Consider the following 22,926-nt stretch of genomic DNA (forward strand, 5'->3'; position numbering starts at 1 on the left):
AAGATAATAATTATGAGTCAAAATCATGACCTGGAATTGGCCACATCTGGACACTAGTAAACTATGCAATTTTTTATTATTATCCCAATTAGCTAAACATTGAATCCAGGCTTCAGGACTCACTTTTTCCCCAAGCAGCATAATTAAGTTGTGAAACCTTTCTGCTTTTTTTGGTTTCCTCTGGAATCAAAGTCTTATTCTGAACTCAGTTGTTGATGGGAAGTCCCTCCCCTCTTGTTTCTCCTGTGTCTACCTTATTTCTTCTGTGGATTCCCACCTGGATCTTACTATCTGTGGAAAATGGTGACTGATGCTCACTGTCCAAGATGTTCTCATTATTCAGTTTCCCAGTGCTGGGATCCTCCAACAACTTGAATTCCTTTAAATGTCCTACTTTGACATAGAATTGAAAGAGCTGACTCTATACACCCTGCCCAGCTTCCCCACAACATACCTGGGTTTTGATTACTAGTAAATGTTAAACTAAGGATGTAATCCAGAACTGTGACTTCCAGAGTAATATTCCTTCTCTACTTTTCTTGTAACTTCTGATGACTTTTTAGTTATCACCTTTTAATTCCTCTTCCTTTCTCTGTTGTTCTGTCCTCTGTATATAGTATATGCTATGGTTACAATATTTATTACAGTATGCATAATATAGTGTATATATGAATGTGGGTAAATAAATATTTGTATACACTTAAACACACCCATTTTATTTTTAAGTGAATCCACACATGTATTAGTCTGGGCTCTCCAGTGAAACAGAATCACTTACATTTAATTATTTACATTTTTTTCAAAGTTGGACCCTTTATTTTTGGATTGTCACCAAAGTCATTTTGGCTTGGAGACATACTGTGAAGTTTCAGAGGAAAAGTGGGTCAGTAGGAGACAGGAGAATGTCTCTCAGCTGCACCAACCATTTCCTTATAGGGAGGAAAATCAGCCACACAAAGAATAAAATTGGTTTTGTTGTTCTGGATAAACAAAAGGAAGGGGTGGTCCTCACAGAACCTGGGGATCATTCTTACAGGTGGCATCATCATGAAGGCAGCATTGGTGGCCATTATCTCCCTGCCTTCTTCATTGACATCCACGAAGGACCTGTGCAGTACCTTGGGCAGAAAGAGGTCTCTCTTGGATGACACTCCAGAAGAGTTGCCCTGGCCTGCTCCAAGGCATCCATCATTCCCAGACTGCAAACAGCATCCTGTCTGTCCTATTTCCCCACCAGTTTAAAGCTAAGGAGGAAACTTCCACCTCTTCTTCATTCATCATGTCTAGTTTTGTCCATTCTATGATTTTCTTGTAAGTAAGTTATTTTTCCACCCTTTTCCAACTGGTCTTTTCATCTGGAAGCATGATGAACATATACAGCTTCTTGCCAATATGGGGAAGCACCAAAATTTTGGTGAATAGTTCTCCTATATAGGTTTTTTTTTTTTTTTAGTTTGCGAGCTTTTTATTTAAAAAGAAAAAAGAACATTAGCATTTATTACATATTTACATCTTAAAACACCACCCAGTTTAGTAAAAACAGGGCATTCAATGGCACACTAGCAGTGGAAGCTACTTATTAACTACCAATCATTTTTACAAGGTCATACCCATATAAAAATAAACACTAAGGAGAATAAATAGACAATGAAAGTGAATAAGAAACAAGTATAAATAATACCAGATTTTAAACAGGAATCTATAAAAGTTTCACTATATAAGGATTTTCACTCAAAGTAGGCAAAATGCATAGTCATCTCAAATTTGGAAGATAGCAAGTTAATAGATTTTCTCATTTGAGGCCTATCCAACCTCAGTAACATTTCTAGATGAAGCCTTAAGTTACTATTATATATTTTAAAAGGATTGGTCCAGTTGCATTTTCTCTATTTTTAATGCCTCCTCTTCATTTACAGTATTGGCAGCAGCATCATTATGTGGATCGTCTAGAAGGTCTTTGTTAAATCCATTTGATTCTTCCTCCTTTTGCTCTTCACCTGTACTACCCTCTTCAGGTGTCTGTGTACTGTGTGTGTTCATTAACAAGTCGTTTCCTAGGGACTGACTATTACTCAGTAGCTTTGCCTGTCTTCTTTCCAAGGCCAGTTGTTTATTTCTCTCAATTCTTTGTTGTTGTCCTTCTGTTAGACTTCTACTTGACTCAGAAGCAAACTTTGCACTTTCAGATGAGTTTGTCAGAAAGGGATCTAACTCAGTAGCAGTTACACCATGGCCATTATTTTCCCCTACTTCATCTGAACTTCCTTTTTATTTCCCAGATATTCAACTCTGTCAATAAAATCTTCAAATTGCAGTTTAGGGAATAGCCTATGCGCCCAGTGCTCCATGTGTCTGATTAGTGTCTTCAAGTCCTCAGCCTCATGACCTTTACCTTTGAATTTTGCCTTATCAAACACATGCCTTAATGCTGGAAGCCCTCTCTCTGAAATTAATCTCTCAGCATTCAGCTTGGGTATGTTCCTTTTAACTGTTCTCTTTGGAGGTACAGGAACAGGTGCCCCTCTCCCTAACTCTTCTTCAGGTTCAGCTCCTTCACCACCTCTCTCTGGAGAGGCTGGAGGTGGAAATGGAGGAAAAGTTTCATCTTCTATGTGCTCATAATCTGGTAGGTCAATCAAGCCATTCTCCTGTGGTTCTAGCATCTTTTCCTCTGGAGGAGACTGCAGTATCCGCAGCACAGGGCTCCGCGCGGCCGGGAAACTGTCCTATATAGGTCTTTTTAAAGGTATATTCCTTAAACATCATTTGCACAGGCTTGTCTTCATTCTTGTTGACTTTCCATTGTCTTTCTTTGGTCTGCACTTTGTTAAGTTGATGAGCCCAGTTTCCTTTGAATTAGATGGCATTCACAGGAATCAGATTAGTCACTGAATTAACTGAATTTGGAGACAGCAACTCTATAATTTTACCTTTTAACTTTTGGCTACCCAGGTGTTCATGTGGTTTCTGGACTCTTCTGGAATGTTGCTCAAGTCGACTCTTCCATCTCTGCTTGGTAGAATTTGCAACAGGAAACTCTGAAAGATGAGAGGAAATCACAGGACTTTTCTCCAAGGAGACCGCTGGCTGTTCTAAGCAAGTACAGTGTGCCAGTTCTGTTAACTTTGATGAGGAGTAACTGGAAACCCTGGTGAGCATCTTCACCTCTGCCTCTGCTTTTACTTAAAGAAATGCCTGGGACACCTGGGCTGTGGTTTTTCCACTTGCTCCCATGAAAACCATGACCAGGGCAGAGAAGATGCTCATGGGGTAGAAAAACATGTTTCTCAATATCCATACAAGTCAGAAGTATATTATAATATACTTATGTATAACATAATTACATACATATGTGTGTGTGTGTGTGTGTATACACACACGCACACACACACACACATATATTTCCTTTGGAATAAGAAATTGACTCATATGATTATGGAAACTGAGAAGTCTCAAAATCTGCAGTCACCAAGCTAGAGAACTAGGAGAGCTGATGGTGTAGCTCCATTCTGAAAGCCAACAGGCTGGAGACCCCACAAGAGAGGATCCAATGTTTCAGTTCCAGGGCAAAACCAGGAGATGCCTGAATTCCCAGTGAAGGTATTCAGGCAGGAGGAGTTTTTCTTACTCAGACTTTTTGTCCTATTCAGGTCTTGTTACTTAGTAAGAGGCTCACTCATAGCGGAAAGGCCAATCTCCTTTACTTAGTGCACTGATTGAAATGCTAATCTCATCCAGAAAAACCTTCAGAAACACATCCAGAATAATGTTTGACAAATTGTCTGGGCACCCTGTGGCCCAGTCAACTTGACATATAAAATTAGCCATCACAACACATAATTAAATACAATTAATCTTTGTATTCAAATATTTGCCAAGAATATCATTACCTTTATTTAAGAAAATCTTTATAAGCAGATATTACCATTTGAACTAGAAACCTGCATACTTTGAAGAGAAGAAAATCCTCCACCTCCTGTTCATGTTCCAGGATAAGATGCTTATTTTACATGATTGAAAATTGGAAAAGTGATTCTGGAAGTGGGTCAGTAGAAAATCAGAAAGCCTTCTAAAGGTAAACTCATTTAAAAGTGGGCTAATCATGGTCTTATGGGTCCTCCACCTGCCCCCCCCAACTGAAACAAGGTTTGCTACTGTAATGAGTTTGAGCTTTTTTCCAAATACATTTTTTTATCAAGAAGAAAAATATTCTATCTTCAGGTGTTTCTCTGAGTATCATTGTTTCATATTCTATTTTAATTATCCACTAGATACACTAAAGTACATTAAAATAAAAGTGAAACGAAGTCCCTTTTAAATCAACATGTGGAACAACTCCAGAAATGATTTATAATACATTCATTCATTCTGGGAAGACTTTGCCACATATGGATCTGCCACATGGGATTTTTTTTTCCCTCAAGCTGTCAACTTTGTTACTAAACCACTGAGACTACAGTTTTTGTCTGAGGCCAAATCTCTCATCCTTTTTCTTTTCTGCAGACCTCTCACTGGCTTCAAAGAGGAGAAACAAGGAAGAAGGGCTTTCTTTAGTTCTTGGGAACTGGGGCAGAAGTGCTTTTTCACCATTTAACAATACAAAGTAGGAGAAGAAAAGATGATCATAGCTAACTTTACTGTAGCAACTTATTGCAGGGGGGAAATTGTTACATCAAACAGAAGCTAGATGCTTTCAGGCACTGCTTCCATACTAATCCTCTCTCTTGAGCACAGATAAGGGAAAAGAGACGTATGGCTGTCATTTTATTGTATTATTTAATAGACACCTTCATCCAAGACAAATGGGATTTTATTAGGTAAAAACTAAGTACAAATGTGAATCATCTATTCTGGTCTTGTGGAAAGGCTCCTTTTATGCTTATTCTAAGCCTTGCTTTCATACTTACTCATTAATTCTGTTGAACTAATGCAACAATCACTTTCTCTGAGTACTGTTAAAATATTTTTAGAGTCACAAATTTACTCATGGTCTTATCTTCTGAGAGTTTCAAAGTAATGAAACCTAGGACTAGTGCAGAGATTATAAAGAGGGGGCGATTTTCTCTCCTCCTGCACATGGGAAATGTTCAATAAATGTTAGCTGTCATCATTGCTATTATGAATATTAATTGTTATTTGCCCTCTCATTCCCCCATTGAGACCTGTCTGCTATCCCAATGCCACGACCAAAACACACACACCTGCATACTGGCAGAACAACAGCCTACCATTCACATTTACACTCAGAGAAATCCAACTGAAAGATTCCACACTGACCCATTCACAAGGGGGTTAATGTACATCCCTGTACCTGAAGACAAGAAGAATGCCATCCTCACCCGCTCCCCAACCATAAGAATACAAGACTAAGAGGAAAAAAAAGGAAAACTTTCTACATAGTTCGATACTGCCAAGAGGTCCCTGTATGATGCAAAGGAATAAGCCCAGATTTTTAGAATCTCAGCTTCCTGCTTTACTAAATCTGTGATCTGAGTTTAACATACTTGTCTATAAAATGGAGCTAGGGAGAACCTACAGCATAAAATATTTCTTGTCCCATCTCATGTCTCAGGGACTTAAAATCAGTAATTATGAAAGGGTCCAGGCTCTGCTAAAAACTTCCATTGATTTTCCTATAATTAAAAGTCAGGAGATTGGGCTAGAAAATCCTCTTCCAAGGTACCTTATGGCACTATGAAATTATGTTATACATAGATTCCTGAAGCTCCTAGTTACGTGATAGTCCTTAGTTAGCCTTTGGGAATTACCACGATCTTGACATTAATCTTTTTTTCCCCTAATTTCCCCAGTGATGATTTTTTTTGCTTTAATTTAATATCTTTGTAGGTTGCCAGAGCTCTGTAGGCTTAAGCTTCTGTCTTTTAAGCTTGGGTCTTATGAATTTAAGTACCCTCACCTCATGAGTTACAGCCAAGATAAACATTCTGCTAGATGCGGGCTATACTTATTCCAACTATCAATATATGCTTAAGAACTGGGGGATAAACATAGAATGGATTTACAGACCTGTTCTGAGACTATCTCAGTTCAAACCTCCATCAATCCTGCCATTTGCAGTAACATGGATGGACCTAGAGAAGATCATACTGAGTGAAGTAAGTCAGACAGAGAAAGACAAATACCACACGATATCACTAATATGTGGAATCTAATAGATGACACAAATGAACTTATATAGAAAACAGAAACAGACTCACAGACATAGAAAACATAGTTATGGTTATCAGGGGAAAGGAGGATGGGAGGAGGAATAAATTAGGAGTTTGGTACTAACATATGCACACTATTATATATAAAATAGGTAAACAACAAGGACCTACTATATAGCAGAGGGAACTATACTCAATATTTTATAATAACCTGTAAGGGAAAAGAATCTGAAAAAGAATATGTATATATATATAACTGAATCACTTTTCTGTACACCTGAAACTAACACAACATTGTAAATCAACTATATTTAAAAACAAACAAACAAACGAAAAAACTCCATCAATCTTGAGTGGGGAGCCATGCTGCCCTTATGGTTTCTGGAGGTTAATATTAGCTCTGAAAATAAAGGTGGGCAAATTTTGAAAAGTAAAACAAGTATCAGTCTTTCTCTTTATAGTACTGAACAAGGAGGTTTTATTATTTTAAACTAAACACCTTGGCAACACTTTCCTAAGGTTCTGAAATTAGATATTTTAATTTTCATTACATTGTGTATGACTTTAAACAAACAAACAAAAACGCAGCTGAAGATAAGAAGAAACAGACTGTGCATTTCAGCTCCCAGGAAGACAATAAACTGAAATCCATCTCAGTATTTAGTCAAAGACTTCACAATTTTCCAAAAGAGGGAGAAGGAAGACAATTCCTTCAAAACCACAACTAAGTGCTGTGCTCAGACCACTTGACTTCCTGTTTCATTATTGCTGCTCTTGCAACAATACCAGGCAGCATAGAACACAAGGTATGTCTCATCTCCAGCCCCCACTTCCCCACTCCCGCAGGCCTTTCAAAGACTCTACCCAAGGTCTCTGCCATTGGATACCCAGAATAGCCCAATCTAGAACTTACCTTATTTTCAAAAATGTAGCCATTGGTTTGTGTATACTTCAAGTTGAATAATAGATATAGTCTGTCTTCATGTTTGCTGATCTATCATCACATTAGATCCTTTAACATTGATCATACATATTTTAAAGCTCCTATGATGTTTCCAAAATTTAGGTGACATCTGGGTCTGCCTTGTTTTCTCTTCATTTTTTTTCTTTTCATTTTTATGGAATTCTGGATATTGTGTTCAGATGAATAGTAAAGATGGAGGTAAATAATTTTCTCATCCATCTTCTCTCTATGTGGGGAATTGAATCTCTTTATTCAGTATTTTAGCCGGCTTTGGGACTTGTTTTTGCTACCTTCAGGGCACCACAGATTTCAAACATCTACAGGATTGGGATGCAAGTATGTAATGCTTAGAGTGGGACCTAGGGCTCCATAATATAGTTTTTTGAGAATTATATTACCATCCTCAGCTGTCGACTGCCCTTGTGCACCTGCCCCATGGGTGTTCCCTTTACTCTACTGCCCCTGTACTACCACTAGCCTACTTCTGCTTATAACTTTGCATCAAGTTATACAGAGGGAGTGTTCTTGTTTGGTTCTACAGTTCCAATTTCAGTCTTAGAGACGTCTTGTGATCTTGGACTACAGGAGTAAGAATTTTTCAGTGTTTCTTCCCCTTTATTGCAGCCAGAATTGGCCTAGTGTTTGAGAAGGTTTTGTTTTTTGGTTTTTGTTTTTTTCGGTATGCGGGCCTCTCACTGTTGTGGTCTCTCCCTTTGTGGAGCACAGACTCTGGACGCGCAGGCCCAGCGGCCATGGCTCACGGGCCTAGTCTCTCCGCAGCATGTGGGATCTTCCCAGACCGGGGCACGAACCCGTGTCCCCTGCATCGGCAGGCGGACTCTCAACCACTGTGCCACCAGGGAAGCCCAGGGGGGTGGTTTTGAAGGGAAAGAGTTTCCTGACCTTCACCCAGTAGTATTTATAATTGGTAGTTGACTTATCTTTGTGTCATTCAGAATCATGTACTCCATAGATTTTCTCATGTCCATGTCCAGTGGCAGAGAGATTTTTTCCCCCTCTTTTAGTCGTCTATCTTTGCTTGGGCCTTGGGAGCTGGAAGGTTTCATGCTCCTTTCCCACCAGTTTAAGTCTTTTGCTTAATATAAGAGAAGGATATGGGGAATAGTGGGATTTGGGTTCTGTAAGTCACTAGAGGGCTCTCAGCAGGTCTTCCATTCTGCCCTCAAACATTCTCTTGAATAGCCAGTGGAGGCTGATGTAAAATAGTTCAGGTGTGAATATAGACACCCCTTGGGTTCAGTGCTCTCAGTTATTCTAACCTGTCATGCCAGCCCATATTAAACTTACAGGAAATCATTAAAATTGTGGCTGTTTTATTTTTACCTATTTTTACAGCAACCACCTCTTTCTCTTGTGCTCTGTCAACAGGGAAACAATTTGGTGTCCCATGTCTCCTTGTATAGATCTAGCACTCTTTAGAATTTAATGCAATTTGTTGCCCTGTAGACTCAACTCTCTAATGGACTTAAGGAAAACTAATTTTTTTAATGGATAAGGTAGGAGCAATGTTTTCTTTTTTAATGGATAAGGTAGGAGCAATGTTTTCTTGTGGGTTCCTACATTGTAAGCAGAAGTGGAACTCTATATTGAAGTACTCTAATGTAAATTTCAGAAAATAAAATAGGTAAACTTTTAATTTCTAAAATATCTATGCTATTTATTTATCTTTGGATTTATGTTTCAGATTAGTTGATGCCTTTTTCAATCAGAGACATTAGAGGCACAGACATGACTGGCATTTTTCTAAGTTAAAGAAATTGAGTGCTTAAATTCTGCTCATCTCCTTGAACTTGTTTTCAAATACTCATCATGTCCATAACTTGTCATAGAAGTTCTTAAAGGGAATACTTTTCTGATGTGGATTCCCATTTTTAACTTTTTCTTATTGTGGTAAAAATACATAGGATGAGGTTCACCCACTTAATAAAATATTAAATGTACAGCACATTATTGTTAACTATACATACAATATTGTACCGTGGACCTCTAGAACTTTTCATCTTGCATCACTGAAATGCATCTCGCCATTTCCTTCACCCCCCAGCCCTGGGAAGCCACCATTCTACTTTCTGCTTTTAACAGTTTTGACTATTTTAGAGACCTCATATAACTGAATCATGCAGTATTTGTCCTTCTCCTACTTGCTAATTTCATTTAGCATAATGTCCTCAACATGGATGAGACTTGAAGACATTATTTCAAACTTTTGATCACAATCCATAGTCCTAACAGTACCACAATATTCATCTATCTTACACGAGAGAAAATTGGCTGTTTAAACCAAGTATTACTTATGGTATTAAAAGTTGAATAAGGGGCTTCCCTGGTGGCGCAGTGGTTGAGGGTCCCCTTGCCGGTGCAGGGGACGCAGGTTCGTGCCCAGGTCTGGGAGGATCTGACGTGCTGCGGAGTGGCTGGGTCCGTGAGCCACGGCCGCTGAGCCTGCGCATCCGGAGCCTGTGCTCCCCAACGGGAGAGGCAACAACAGTGAGAAGCCCGCGTACGAAAAATAAATAAAAAAATAAAAGTTGAATAAAACCACAAAATAAAATAAGAAAAATGCATTCTTGTTTCTTCAGTCAAGACTTTGTTGTTGCTGCTGTTAAGTAAATCTTCCTATTTCATCTCGTATCAAGTAACTCCTACAGTATAGTGAACAATGACACAATAGGGAAATTAACACAACTGAAAATAGTTCTTAAGCATCTTAGCAAGGATAAAGCCACATAGAAATTGTAGGCAATTGCAACAATAGTTAAATTGGTGGTCAAAAAGAAAACTGAGTCAGAGAACAGAATACAGAGAGAGGAAAATCCAAACTTCTAAACTCCTGAAATTGGTAGCATCAAAATGCGTGCCAACTGGAAGTAATTATAGTTAAAATTCATTGGTCTGACATAATCACCTGTTTCACATCATTATTTCTTCCAAATAAGCAAGTAGAGCAGATATTAGTTTGATGCAATGTAATATGAACAAGATTTGGAGTCATCAACCATGATTTAAATCTTGTATTCAGTCGTTCCATGACTTTGGATCACTTAGTTACTCATTTTGTTAATCTTGGTTTTTTCGTCTGTAAACTAGGTGCTAGTATCTAATTCTCAGTGTGTAAAGATTAAAGAAATGTATATAGATGTATAATGTATATAGCACAGTTCCAATCACATAGAAAGTATCAATTTTCTTTGTCTAATCTTATAAAAGCTTTCACAGGGCTTTGCAGCGTTTTATCCTTCTGCCTTCTTTTAAAACCAAGAGGCACTTGGCATTGGTTCACCTTGGAATGACTCAGCATCATCAGATAAATTCTCCCTGCTGTTAAGTCCTCTATCAATTACTGTCAGTGTAATTCAAGGGACAATTAATCACTTACTACTTATGAAATCTCTTCTCTTCCTGTCTGTATGGCTAATCAGCAGCCTGATCTTCAAATTAACTGTTGGTGACTTTCTCTACCTCTTAATTTGTAAGCACCTTGAAAGCTGAGACTGCCTTTAAGTTTTTCTCTTTCCAATAAAGTTTTAGCAAATACAGTAAATTGGAAAGTTGTCATGTTTTTGAAAATAAAGCATACTTGTACAAATCTATATTTAATAAGACATTCAAGGGTCCCATTTATTTATATGGTTTGCCCCTGCACTGAATATTCTCATTCAACTATGGGTATATAGTATTTAACATTTTCTGTCATTGTGTGTACGTTAATGTGTCTGTTTCAAGTAGCCTCTCTCCACTCAGCTTCAGGATTTCTAAATTGCTCTCTACTGTAACAAATCAATTTACATATAAGTGAATTTCCTTTATTACAACTTGAAGCTAACAAATTCTGTCTGGTGACCCAAAAAGTCTGCCAACCAAACAGGTAGATATGCTCTGTGGAAATAGTTTTTCTTAGTACCGTATAGGACTTACATTATAGATTCATTTTCTGTATGAGATTTACATCATTGTTTTTCAAAACGTAGTACGTTATTGAATCATTCAGAAGGATCGTTAAAAGTACAGATTCCTCAGACATACTTAAATATTCTGATTAATGGAATAATATATAATAATAATAGTAATTATATAGTTGCAGCTGCCAACTAAAAACCACAGACAACTCAAAGTTTGATCATTTTTATGGACTTAGTGTTTATGGTGACAACCTACATTCCCCTCCCCACCCCTCATATATTTCTTGCTTCTTCCTCTTGATTGCAAATTTTAGTGAGATCTTCCTTGCATGAATGATAACATGTCAATTGTGAAGTTTTGATTAGAGAGATTAAAAGAAAGGTTAAAAAAAGAAGATGACACATAAATAACAACAGATAAGGTTCTTGCTACTTCCCTCTATGGGGCACTAATTCATTTATTTGTTTATTTTTAAAAAAATACTTATTGTATTTGTAGATTTACATTTATTTTTCACTCATGATACATATTTATATATTCGTTGATTTCTTTGTCAGGCCCTATGTCATGCTCTTCTCTACAGGTTTTCCTAACTTTTTTCTGTCCTTAATATATTCTGGGTAAGCTTATATATACATGTACCTGCAAACACACACAGAGCCCACAGCATTTGAAGTCCATGCTCTATACACATTTTAAGCCAAAGATTTTATTTTATACATCTCTATAACTCCATTCAAATCTCACAAAAATTCTCATTTCAGATGGGAATTCAGTGTGGAAACTGAGATAAGTAAAATAAAGTTACCCAATGTCACTCAGCTAGAATTTATCAGAACAAAAATTTAACACAGGATTATCTTTGCCCAAATCTATGCTATTAACTTTTAACTCCTCAGAAAAACCTAAGACTTCTAGAATTTCTCCTCTACATATTATGAGCAACTCCTAAATAATAATTTATATTACCCATGACATCAATAAACAAAAAGTAAATTGATGCATGTTGGTAAGAGACTATAATGCTATCTGGTTTCTGACAGCTACATTCCTGTGTATTGGAAGGAGCAGGAATTAAGTTGTTAAAAAACTAAAACTATTGCTGGAGTATTTTTTATATATAAAAATAAAATGTAATAGTAAATAAATATTTATATTTAATATATACTCCAATCACTGATCTTGTACTTTCTTGCCACTTCTCACAAAAAGTATTTTATGAGTACCAATAATGGTGGTGATCTATTTTGTAGAGAAACAATTCCCTTCAAAGCTGGTTTATAGGCAACAGAGGTGAAGTAGATGGAGAAGGAAACTTAGAGGAAATCTTAGAGTCATATGCTTTGACAGTCAAGTGGAATATAGGACATTAACACAAATTATGTCCTAACATGATTGAATTATGACAAATACAAGAAATTCAAATCCGTATAGGCACACACACATTGAGAGAGAGAGACAGAGACAGAGAGAGCAGGATGCCTATCTATATAAAAGAAAAGTCAAGGATGATGTAACATTACAATTTTGTATGTATGTCAGTGTCTTCATGCTCCCAAATCTGTTCTCTTTGTCTTTGCATGAAATAAACTCCCTCTAACATTTGCCTGATTAACTCCTGCCCATCCTTCAACAAACAGTTCAACAGCTCAGTGTTCACCTTTTTCAAGAGGATTTTCAAAATCCCTAAGTTTCTTTTCCTATGAGTTTGGAGCAGTGGATATGTTTGCAGCCATCATGTAATTACTAATTAGGACAGTTGCCTGATACAGACCATCTATACATCAGATATTGTCTACCATACCCCGACTAATATTAGAGTCAGAATTATCTTAGAATTATCTCTGTGCTTCTCATCTTCATGACTGTAAGTTCTCAGAGGATGGGGACTTTCTGCTTTTACTAAGAATAGTGCACAAAATGGGTAATCCCAAAGATTTGTTCCAAATAGACTAACATAAGGAAACTAACATGTTTGTAGACTTGAATTTTAAAGTATTTCATACATATATCCCATGTGCTCTGGTGGTTGATTATAAACACACAACTACAAAACAAAACAAAACAAAACAACAGCACATGTCCATTTCCCTGTACAAATGTAAACTATTTCCAAACTAGTTCCAATAAAAATAGAAATTGACCTAATAAGCCTGGAGAGAAATTAGTCCTTCTATTATTAGCGCTACTCCTTACTAAGTTTTGTTCTATTTTTTTTAAGATGGCAAAGATTTTCAAAGTTTTGTCCAATAAAATCCCCCAAAGGTGGAGAGGTATTTTTTGGTATATTTTGTGAAATTAAATAACATATCCGAAAGAGCAGTTAACCAATGGAAGGAACAGAAATATGGTCAGAGTTTTGCAGCATCTCATCAGTATGTAAAATACCTGCCAATTCTATACATCGTTAGCCATACATGTTGTTTGCTTTCCTTTGGTTAAATGAAACACAACACAAAACAAAACTTCAAATATTTTTTCCTTTTTCTTTGCTTTGTTTTGTTTGTGGTAAAAGTGTACCTCTTTTGAAACATTATGATGCTATATGATAGTTTGTGGGAAATCAACCCTCCCTGGATGTGGAGAATCTAAACTTTGGATTATTGACCTGTGGTGGAAGGTACCATCTCTATTTTTCTGTATGGGCTGTTTTTGTGCATTTATGTTATTATTTTTATTGTTAATTCTTGGACATAAACTGTGAGGACCTTCATTAGATATGGATGCTGTGTACTCACAAATTAGAGTTAAACTCTCCTGTAGTATGGCACTTATTCCTTACCCTTATGGGAAATTCTCAAATCTTCCTTCTAGTTAAATACAGTACTTACACATTTAATGCCTGTCTAGTGACAATAAAGGACAGAAGCATATTCTTACAAACAGGGTACCTGTCACCTGGTATCTAACATTCCAGAAGAAAGCAGAGAATGCCATATCTGAGGACTTAATTTTTTTCCACATTATCTTATTTGCAGCTGAGAAGTTCAGAGAATCCATGAATCATGACATTTTCTGGCCTAAATGGGTATATGAGATCATCTAAATCCAGTTTTTCCCTAATAATTTTGACTCCAATACCCTTCTCACTGTACTTTATTCTATTTATAAATATCTTATGAATTAAGCAATAAAATTATTATTGTGTGATACAGAAATAATTGGACAAGTTTTTTGAACTCTCCTTTATTTTTTCATCTTTAAAATGGAAATGAGGACTTCCGGGTAAGATGGCGGAAGAGTAAGAAGCGGAGATCACCTTCCTCCCCATGGATACACCAGAAATACAGCTACACGTGGAACAACTCCTAGAGAACACCTACTGAACGCTGTCAGAAGACCCCAGACCTCCCAAAAGGCAAGAAACTCCCCACATACCTGGGTAGGGCAAAGCGGAGATATTCCCGCACAGAGGATCGGTGCCGAGTGGCACTCACCAGCCCGAGAGGCTTGTCTGCTCACCCGCCGGGGCGGGCGGTGCTGGAAGCTGAGGCTCGGGCTTCGGTCAGAGCGCAGGGAGAGGACTGGGGCTGGCGGCGAGAACTCAGCCTGAAGGGAGCTAATGTGCCACAGCTAGCCGGGAGGGAGTCCGGGAAAACTCTGGAGCTGCCGAAGAGGCAAGAGACTTTTTCTTCCCTCTTGGTTTCCAGGAAAGGGGATTAAGGAGGAAAGGGGATTAAGAGCGCTGCTTAAAGGAGCTCCACAGACGGGCGTGAGTCGCGGCTGAAAGCGCGGAGCCCAGTGACGGGCGTGGGACGTTGGGGCTGCTGCTGATGCCGCCAAGAAGCCTGTGTGCGAGTGCAGGTCACTGTCCACACCACCCTTCTGGGAGCCTGTGCAGCCCGCCACTGCCGGGGTCCCGGGATCCAGGGGCGGCTTCCCTGGGAGAACGCACGGCGTGCCTCGGGCTGGTGCAATGTCATGTCAGCCTCTGCCGCTGCAGGCTTGTCCCTCACTCTGTGCTCCTCCCTCCCGCCCGGCCTGAGTGAGCCAGAGTCCCCGAAGAGGCTGCTCCTTTAACCCTGTCCTGTCTGAGCGAAGAACAGACACCCTCCGGTGACCTACATGCAGAGGCGGGGCCAAATCCAAAGCTGAGACCCAGGAGCTGTGAGAACAAAGAAGAGAAAGGGAAACCTCTCCCAGCAGCCTCAGAAGCAGTGGATTAAAGCTCCACAATCAACTTGATGTACCCTGCATCTGTGGAATACATGAATAGACAACAAATCATCCCAAATCAGGAGTCAGTGCTGTGTCTCTGAGGTGGGAGAGCCAACTTCAGGACACTGGTCCACAAGAGACCTCCCAGCTCCACATAATATCAAATGGCGAAAATCCTCCAGAGATCTGTATCTCAACACCAGCACCCAGCTTCAGTCAACGACCAGCAAGCTACAGTGCTAGGTCACCCTATGCCAAACAAAAAGCAAGACAGGAACACAACGCCACCCATTAGCAGAGAGGTGGCCTAAAATCATAAAAAGTCCGCAGACACCCCAAAACACACCACCAGACGTGGACATGCCCACCAGAAAGACAAGATCCAGCCTCATCCACCAGAACACAGGCACTAGTCCCCTCCACCAGGAAGCCTACACAACCCACTAAACCAACCTTAGCCACTGGGGACAGACACCAAAAACAACGGGAACTACGAACCTGCAGCCTGCAAAAAGGAGACCCCAAACACAGTAACATAAGCAAAATGGGAAGACAGAAAAACACACAGCAGGAGAAGGAGCAAGATAAAAACCCACCAGACCTAACAAATGAAGAGGTAATAGGCAGTCTACCTGAAAAAGAATTCAGAAAAATGATGGTAAAGATGATACAAGATTCTATTTCCAAGATACAAAATCTTGGAAATAGAATAGACAAAATGCAAGAAACAGTTAACAAGGACCTAGAAGAACTAAAGATGAATCAAGCATCAATTAAAAACAGAATAAATGAAATAAAAAATACTCTAGATGGGGTCAATAGCAGAATAACTGAGGCAGAAGAACGGATAAGTGAGGTGGAAGATAAAATAGTGGAAATAACTGCTGCAGAGCAAAATAAAGAAAAAAGAATGAAAAGAACAGAGGACAGTCTCAGAGACCTCTGGGCCAACATTAAATGCACCAACATTCGAATTATAGGGGTTCCAGAAGAAGAAGAGAAAAAGAAAGGGACTGAGGAAATATTTGAAGATATTATAGTTGAAAACTTCCCTAATATGGGAAAGGAAATAGTTAATCAAGTCCAGGAGGCACAGAGAGTCCCATACAGAATAAATCCAAGGAGAAATACGCCAAGACACATATTAATCAAGCTGTCAAAAATTAAACACAAAGAAATCATATTAAAAGCAGCAAGGCAAAAACAACAAATAACACACAAGGGAATCCCCATCAGGATAACAGCTGATCTCTCAGCAGAAACTCTACAAGCCAGAAGGGAGTGGCAGGACATTATTAAAGTGATGAAGGAGAAAAACCTGCAACCAAGATTACTCTACCCAGCAAGGATCTCATTCAGATTTGATGGGGAAATTAAGAAGTTTACAGACAAGCAAAAGCTGAGAGAGTCCAGCACCACCAAACCAGCTTTACAACAAATGTTAAAGGAACTTCTCTAGGCAAGAAACACAACAGAAGGAAAAGACCTACAATAACGAACCCAAAACAATTAAGAAAATGGGAATAGGAACATACATATCAATAATTACCTTAAATGTAAATGGACTAAATGCTCCCACCAAAAGACACAGATTGGCTGATGGATACAAAAGCAAGACCCATATATATGCTGTCTACAAGAGACCCACTTCAGACCTAGAGACACATATAGACTGAAAGTAAGGGGATGGAAAAAGATATTCCATGGAAATGGAAACCAAAAGAAAGCTGGAGTAGCAATTCTCATATCAGAAAAAATAGACTTTAAAATAAAGACTACTAGAAGAGACAAAGAAGGACACTACATAATGATCAAGGGATCGATCCAAGAAGAAGATATAACAATTGTAAATACTTATACACCAAACATAGGAGCACCTCCATACATAAGGCAAATACTAACAGCCATAAAAGGAGAAATCAACAGTAACACAATCATAGTAGGGGACTTTAACACCCCACTTTCACCAATGGACAGATCATCCAAAATGAAAATAAATAAGGAAACACAAGCTTTAAATGATACATTAAACAAGATGGACTTAATTGATATTTATAGGACATTCCATCCAAAAAAAACAGAATACACATTTTTCTCAAGTGCTCATGGAACATTCTCCAGGATAAATCATATCTTGGGTCACAAATCAAGCCTTGGTAAATTTAAGAAAATTGAAATTGTATCAAGTATCTTTTCTGCCCACAATGCTATGAGACTAGATATGAATTACAGGAAAAGAGCTGTAAAAAATGCAAACACATGGAGGCTAAACAATACACTACTTAATAACGAAGTGATCACTGAAGAAATCAAAGAGGAAATTAAAAAATACCTAGAAACAAATGACAAGGGAGACAGGATGACCCATAACCTATGGGACGCAGCAAAAGCAGTTCTAAGAGGGAAGTTTAGAACAATACAATCCCCCTTAAGAAACAGGAAACATCTCGAATAAACAACCTAACCTTGCACCTAAAGCAATTAGAGAAAGAAGAACAAAAACATCCCAAAGTTAGCAGAAGGAAAGAAATCATAAAAATCAGATCAGAAATAAATGAAAAAGAAATGAAGGAAACGATAGCAAAGATCAATAAAACTAAAAGCTGGTTCTTTGAGAAGATAAACAAAATTGATAAACCATTAGCCAGACTCATCAAGAAAAAAAGGGAGAAAACTCAAATCAATAGAATTAGAAATGAAAAAGGAGAAGTAACAACTGACACTGCAGAAATACAAAAGATCATGAGAGATTACTACAAGCAACTCTATGCCGATAAAACTAACAACCTGGAAGAAATGGACAAATTCTTAGAAATGCACAACCTGCCAAGACTGAATCAGGAAGAAATAGAAAATATGAATAGACCAATCACAAGCACTGAAATTGAAACTGTGATAAAATATCTTCCAACAAACAAAAGCCCAGGACCAGATGGCTTCACAGGTGAATTCTATCAAGCATTTAGAGAAGAGCTAACACCTATCCTTCTCAAACCCTTCCAAAATATAGCAGAGGGAGGAACACTCCCAAACTCATTCTACGAGGTCACCATCACCTTGATACCAAAACCAGACAAGGATGTCACAAAGAAAGAAAACTACAGTCGAATATCACTGATGAACATAGATGCAAAAATCCTCAACAAAATACTAGCAAACAGAATCCAACAGCACATTAAAAGGATCATACACCATGATCAAGTGGGGTTTATTCCAGGAATGCAAGGATTCTTCAATATATGCAAATCAATCAACGTGATACACCATATTAACAAATTGAAGGAGAAAAACCTTATGATCATCTCAATAGATGCAGAGAAAGCTTTCGACAAAATTCAACACACATTTATAATAAAAACCCTGCAGAAAGTAGGCATAGAGGGAACTTTCCTCAACATAATAAAGGCCATATATGACAAACCCACAGCCAGCATCGTCCTCAATGGTGAAAAACTGAAACTATTTCCACTAAGATCAGGAACAAGACAAGGTTGCCCACTCTCACCAGTCTTATTCAACATAGTTTTGGAAGTTTTAGCCACAGCAATCAGAGAAGAAAAGGAAATAAAAGGAATCCAAATTGGAAAAGAAGAAGTAAAGCTGTCACTGTTTGCAGATGACATGATACTATACATAGAGAATCCTAAAGATGCTACCAGAAAACTAGTAGAGATAATCAATGAATTTGGTAAAGTTGCAGGATACAAAATTAATGCACAGAAATCTCTGGCATTCCTATATACTAATGATGAAAAATCTGAAAGTGAAATCAAGGAAACACTCCCATTTACCATTGCAACAAAAAGAATAAAATATCTAGGAATAAACCTACCTAAGGAGACCAAAGACCTGTATGCACAAAATTATAAGACCCTGATGAAAGAAATTAAAGATGATACAAATAGATGGAGAGATGTACCATGTTCTTGGATTGGAAGAATCAACATTGTGAAAATGACTCTACTACCCAAAGCAATCTACAGATTCAGTGCAATCCCTATCAAACTACCACTGGCATTTTTCACAGAACTAGAGCAAAAAATTTCACAATTTGTATGGAAACACAAAAGACCCCGAATAGCCAAAGCAATCTTGAGAACGAAAAATGGAGCTGGAGGAATCAGGCTCCCTGACTTCAGACTATACTACAAAGCTACAGTAATCAAGACAGTATGGTACTGGCACAAAAACAAAAAGATAGATCAATGGAACAGGATAGAAAGCCCAGAGATAAACCCACGGACATATGGTCACCTTATCTTTGATAAAGGAGGCAGGAATGTACAGTGGAGAAAGGACAGCCTCTTCAATAAGTGGTGCTGGGAAAACTGGATAGGGACATGTAAAAGTATGAGATTAGATCACTCCCTAACACCATACACAAAAATAAGTTCAAAATGGATTAAAGACCTATATGTAAGGCCAGAAACTATCAAACTCTTAGAGGAAAACATAGGCAGAACACTCTATGACATAAATCACAGCAAGATCCTTTTTGACCCACCTCCTAGAGAAATGGAAATAAAGACAAAAATAAACACATGGGACCTAATGAAACTTAAAAGCTTTTGCACAGCAAAGGAAACCATAAACAAGACCAAAAGACAACCCTCAGAATGGGAGAAAATATTTGCAAATGAAGCAACTGACAAAGGATTAATATCCAAAATTTATAAGCAGCTCATGTAGCTCAATACCAAAAAAACAAACAACCCAATCCAAAAATGGTCAGAAGACCTAAATAGATATTTCTCCACAGGAGATATACAGACTGCCAACAAACACATGAAAGAATGCTCAACATCTTTACTCATTAGAGAAATGCAAATCAAAACTACAATGAGATATCATCTCACACCAGTCATAATGGCCATCATCAAAAAATCTAGAAACAATAAATGCTGGAGAGGGTGTGGAAAAAAGGGAACACTCTTGCACTGCTGGTGGGAATGTGAATTGGTACAGCCACTATGGAGAACAGTATGGAGGTTCCTTAAAAAGCTACAAATAGAACTACCATATGACCCAGCAATCCCACTACTGGGCATATACCCTGAGAAAACCATAATTCAAAAAGAGACATGTACCAAAATGTTCATAGCAGCCCTATTTACAATAGTCCGGAGCTGGAAACAACCTAAGTGTCCATCATCGGATGAATGGGTAAAGAAGATGTGGCACATATATACAATGGAATATTACTCAGCCATAAAAAGAAACGAAATTGAGCGATTTGTAATGAGGTGGATGGACCTAGAGCCTGTCATACAGAGTGAAGTAAGTCAGAAAGAGAAAGACAAATACTGTATGCTGACACATATATATGTAATTTAAGAAAAAAGATGTCATGAAGAGCATAGGGGTAAGACAGGAATAGAGACACAGACGTACTAGAGAATGGACTTGAGGATAGGGGGAGGGGGAAGGGTAAGCTGTGACAAAGTGAAAGAGAGGCATGGACATATATACACTACCAAACATAAGGTAGATAGCTAGTGGGAAGCAGCTGCATAGCACAGGGAGATCAGCTCGGTGCTTTGTGACCGCCTGGGGGGGCGGTGGGATAGGGAGGGTGGGAGGGAGACGCAAAATGGAGGGGATATGGGAACATATGTATATGTATAACTGATTAAATTTGTTTTAAAGCAAAAATTAAAAAAGGAGACAACATAATAAAACAGTGTGTTAAACAGTCAAACAGATACTTCAAAGTAAGAAGATATACAAATGTTATTAGAAAAATGTGAAGTAAAACCACAGTGAGCTACCAATTCACACCCACTAGCAGAACAAAAATTTAAATGAATGAATAACATCAGGATTTTTGCTTCCATGGAGTAAGAGGTAATGGATTTACCTTCCTATCTAAAACAGCAGCAATAAAGAATAAAAAAGTAAAGAAATGGACAAAATACATAAAACAACAGACAGTGAGTGTGAAAACAGAGCTGGACAGTGATCCCTAAAAGAGGGAAAGCAAGCAAGGTCAGCTCTACAATTGCTCAGTTGACTGTCTGGGGAGAGTCCATGTTGAGGTAGGGAGAAGGACCCAGAAGGAGCCTGGGGTCTTCCTGAGCTGAGGATACAGAGTCGGGAGTCTAAGAATCCAGACTGGATGGAGTTCATAACACAGAGCACTGGAGAGGAGAGAGCTGCATGGAGACTGTTCTTGAGAGTTGCAGAGGGCTCCCTCAAGTCATCCATGACTGCTGATCAGCACATACATGTGATGAAACTACTCAAAGCCAGAGAAGGAACCACCTGAAAGAATCAGAAATAATCGCCATAGCTCACACAGGTCAGCAACAGTTTATGTTCCCAGCAGACAGACTGGAAAAGCCTCATAATTCAGAGGACATCAAATAGAGTCATCAGAAGTACACTGCCTCAGTGCTAGGGAAAAGTTAGCCCTAGACTAAATCCTGCTCAGGTCCTGACAAACAATACTTTAAAGAAAGCCTCAGAAGAAGTTTTCAAGTAACTTAACTGTATTTAGAATAAAGCTGAAGAATTTTTATAATAATACAAAAGTATTCAGTGAAATAAGCTACAATTCACAATGTCTGACTCTCAATTGAAAATTACCAAACCTGCAAGTAAGCAGAAAAGTGACCCATAATGAAGAGAAAAAGCAATCAAGCAATAGAAATAGACACAGATGAGACAGATGAGAAAAATTGTAGACAAGCACATCAACACAATGACTGTAGGGATTTCACATATCTGTGAAGGTAGAGGAAAAACTGAACAGGTTATGTAGGGACAAGGAACATAGGAAGGTAATCACACTTCTAAAGTTAAAGACTACAATATTTGAGATGACACATACACTGGATGGGGCTGATGGCAGATCGGACATGGCAGAAAAGAGTATTCGTGAACTAGAAGACATAGCATAGAAGAAAAGGCTGAAAATATGAACAGTGAATCAGTGAGTCATGGGAGAACTTCAGGCAGCCTAATAATTGTATAATTGGAGTCCCTGAAGTTAGGACACAGATTTATTTATTATTTATTATTTATTATTAGAATTGCCTTATACATTTGTGGAGGCGAAACAAATCCAAAACCCACAGAAATTTAGGAAGAGATCACAGGTAGGTTCAAACCATGGGCTCTTTGAAAAGATCACTCTAGCCAGACTTATAAGGAAAAAGAGAGAGAAATTAATAATACCAAGAATTAGAAAGGTTACATCTCTACAGGTACTACAGACATTAAAAATAAAAAATATTAACATCTATACGCTAATAAATTTAACAACTTCTATGAAATGAACAAATTCCTTAAAAGATAGACTATCAAAGCTCACTCAACAAGAAATAAATAAACAAAATAGCCTTACATTTATTATAGAAATTAAATGGATAGTTACAAACCTTCCTATAGAAAACTTTTCTTCCTGAGAACACTTTAGGCACAGAAGGCTTCATTGGTGAGTTCTACCAAACATTCAAGAAAGAAATAATAGCAATATTCCACAAATTCTTCTAGATAATTAGATTTGGGAACACTCATGAGTAGTCTATGAGGCCAGCATTATCCTGATGGCAAAATCAGAAAAAGATATTATAAAAAAAAATGTCAGACCAATATCCCTCATGTACATAAATGCAAAAATTCTTAATTAAGTTTTAGCATATCCAGTTGAACAATATGTAAAGAGGACAATACATCATGACCAAGTGAGATTTATCCCAGAAATGCAAGATT

General features: G+C 38.1%; 2 pseudogenes; both read right to left on the reverse strand.

The window, feature by feature from the left end:
- Positions 1–884: 884 nt before the first annotated feature.
- The window catches only part of LOC132494773 (serpin B6-like), a 35,944-nt pseudogene continuing 13,902 nt past the window's right edge, over positions 885–22,926 (reverse strand).
- On the reverse strand, positions 1,496–2,711 carry LOC132495010 (TIMELESS-interacting protein-like; annotated as a pseudogene).

This window comes from Mesoplodon densirostris, chromosome 8, assembly GCF_025265405.1.
Source record: "Mesoplodon densirostris isolate mMesDen1 chromosome 8, mMesDen1 primary haplotype, whole genome shotgun sequence".
NCBI classification, from domain to species: domain Eukaryota; kingdom Metazoa; phylum Chordata; class Mammalia; order Artiodactyla; family Ziphiidae; genus Mesoplodon; species Mesoplodon densirostris.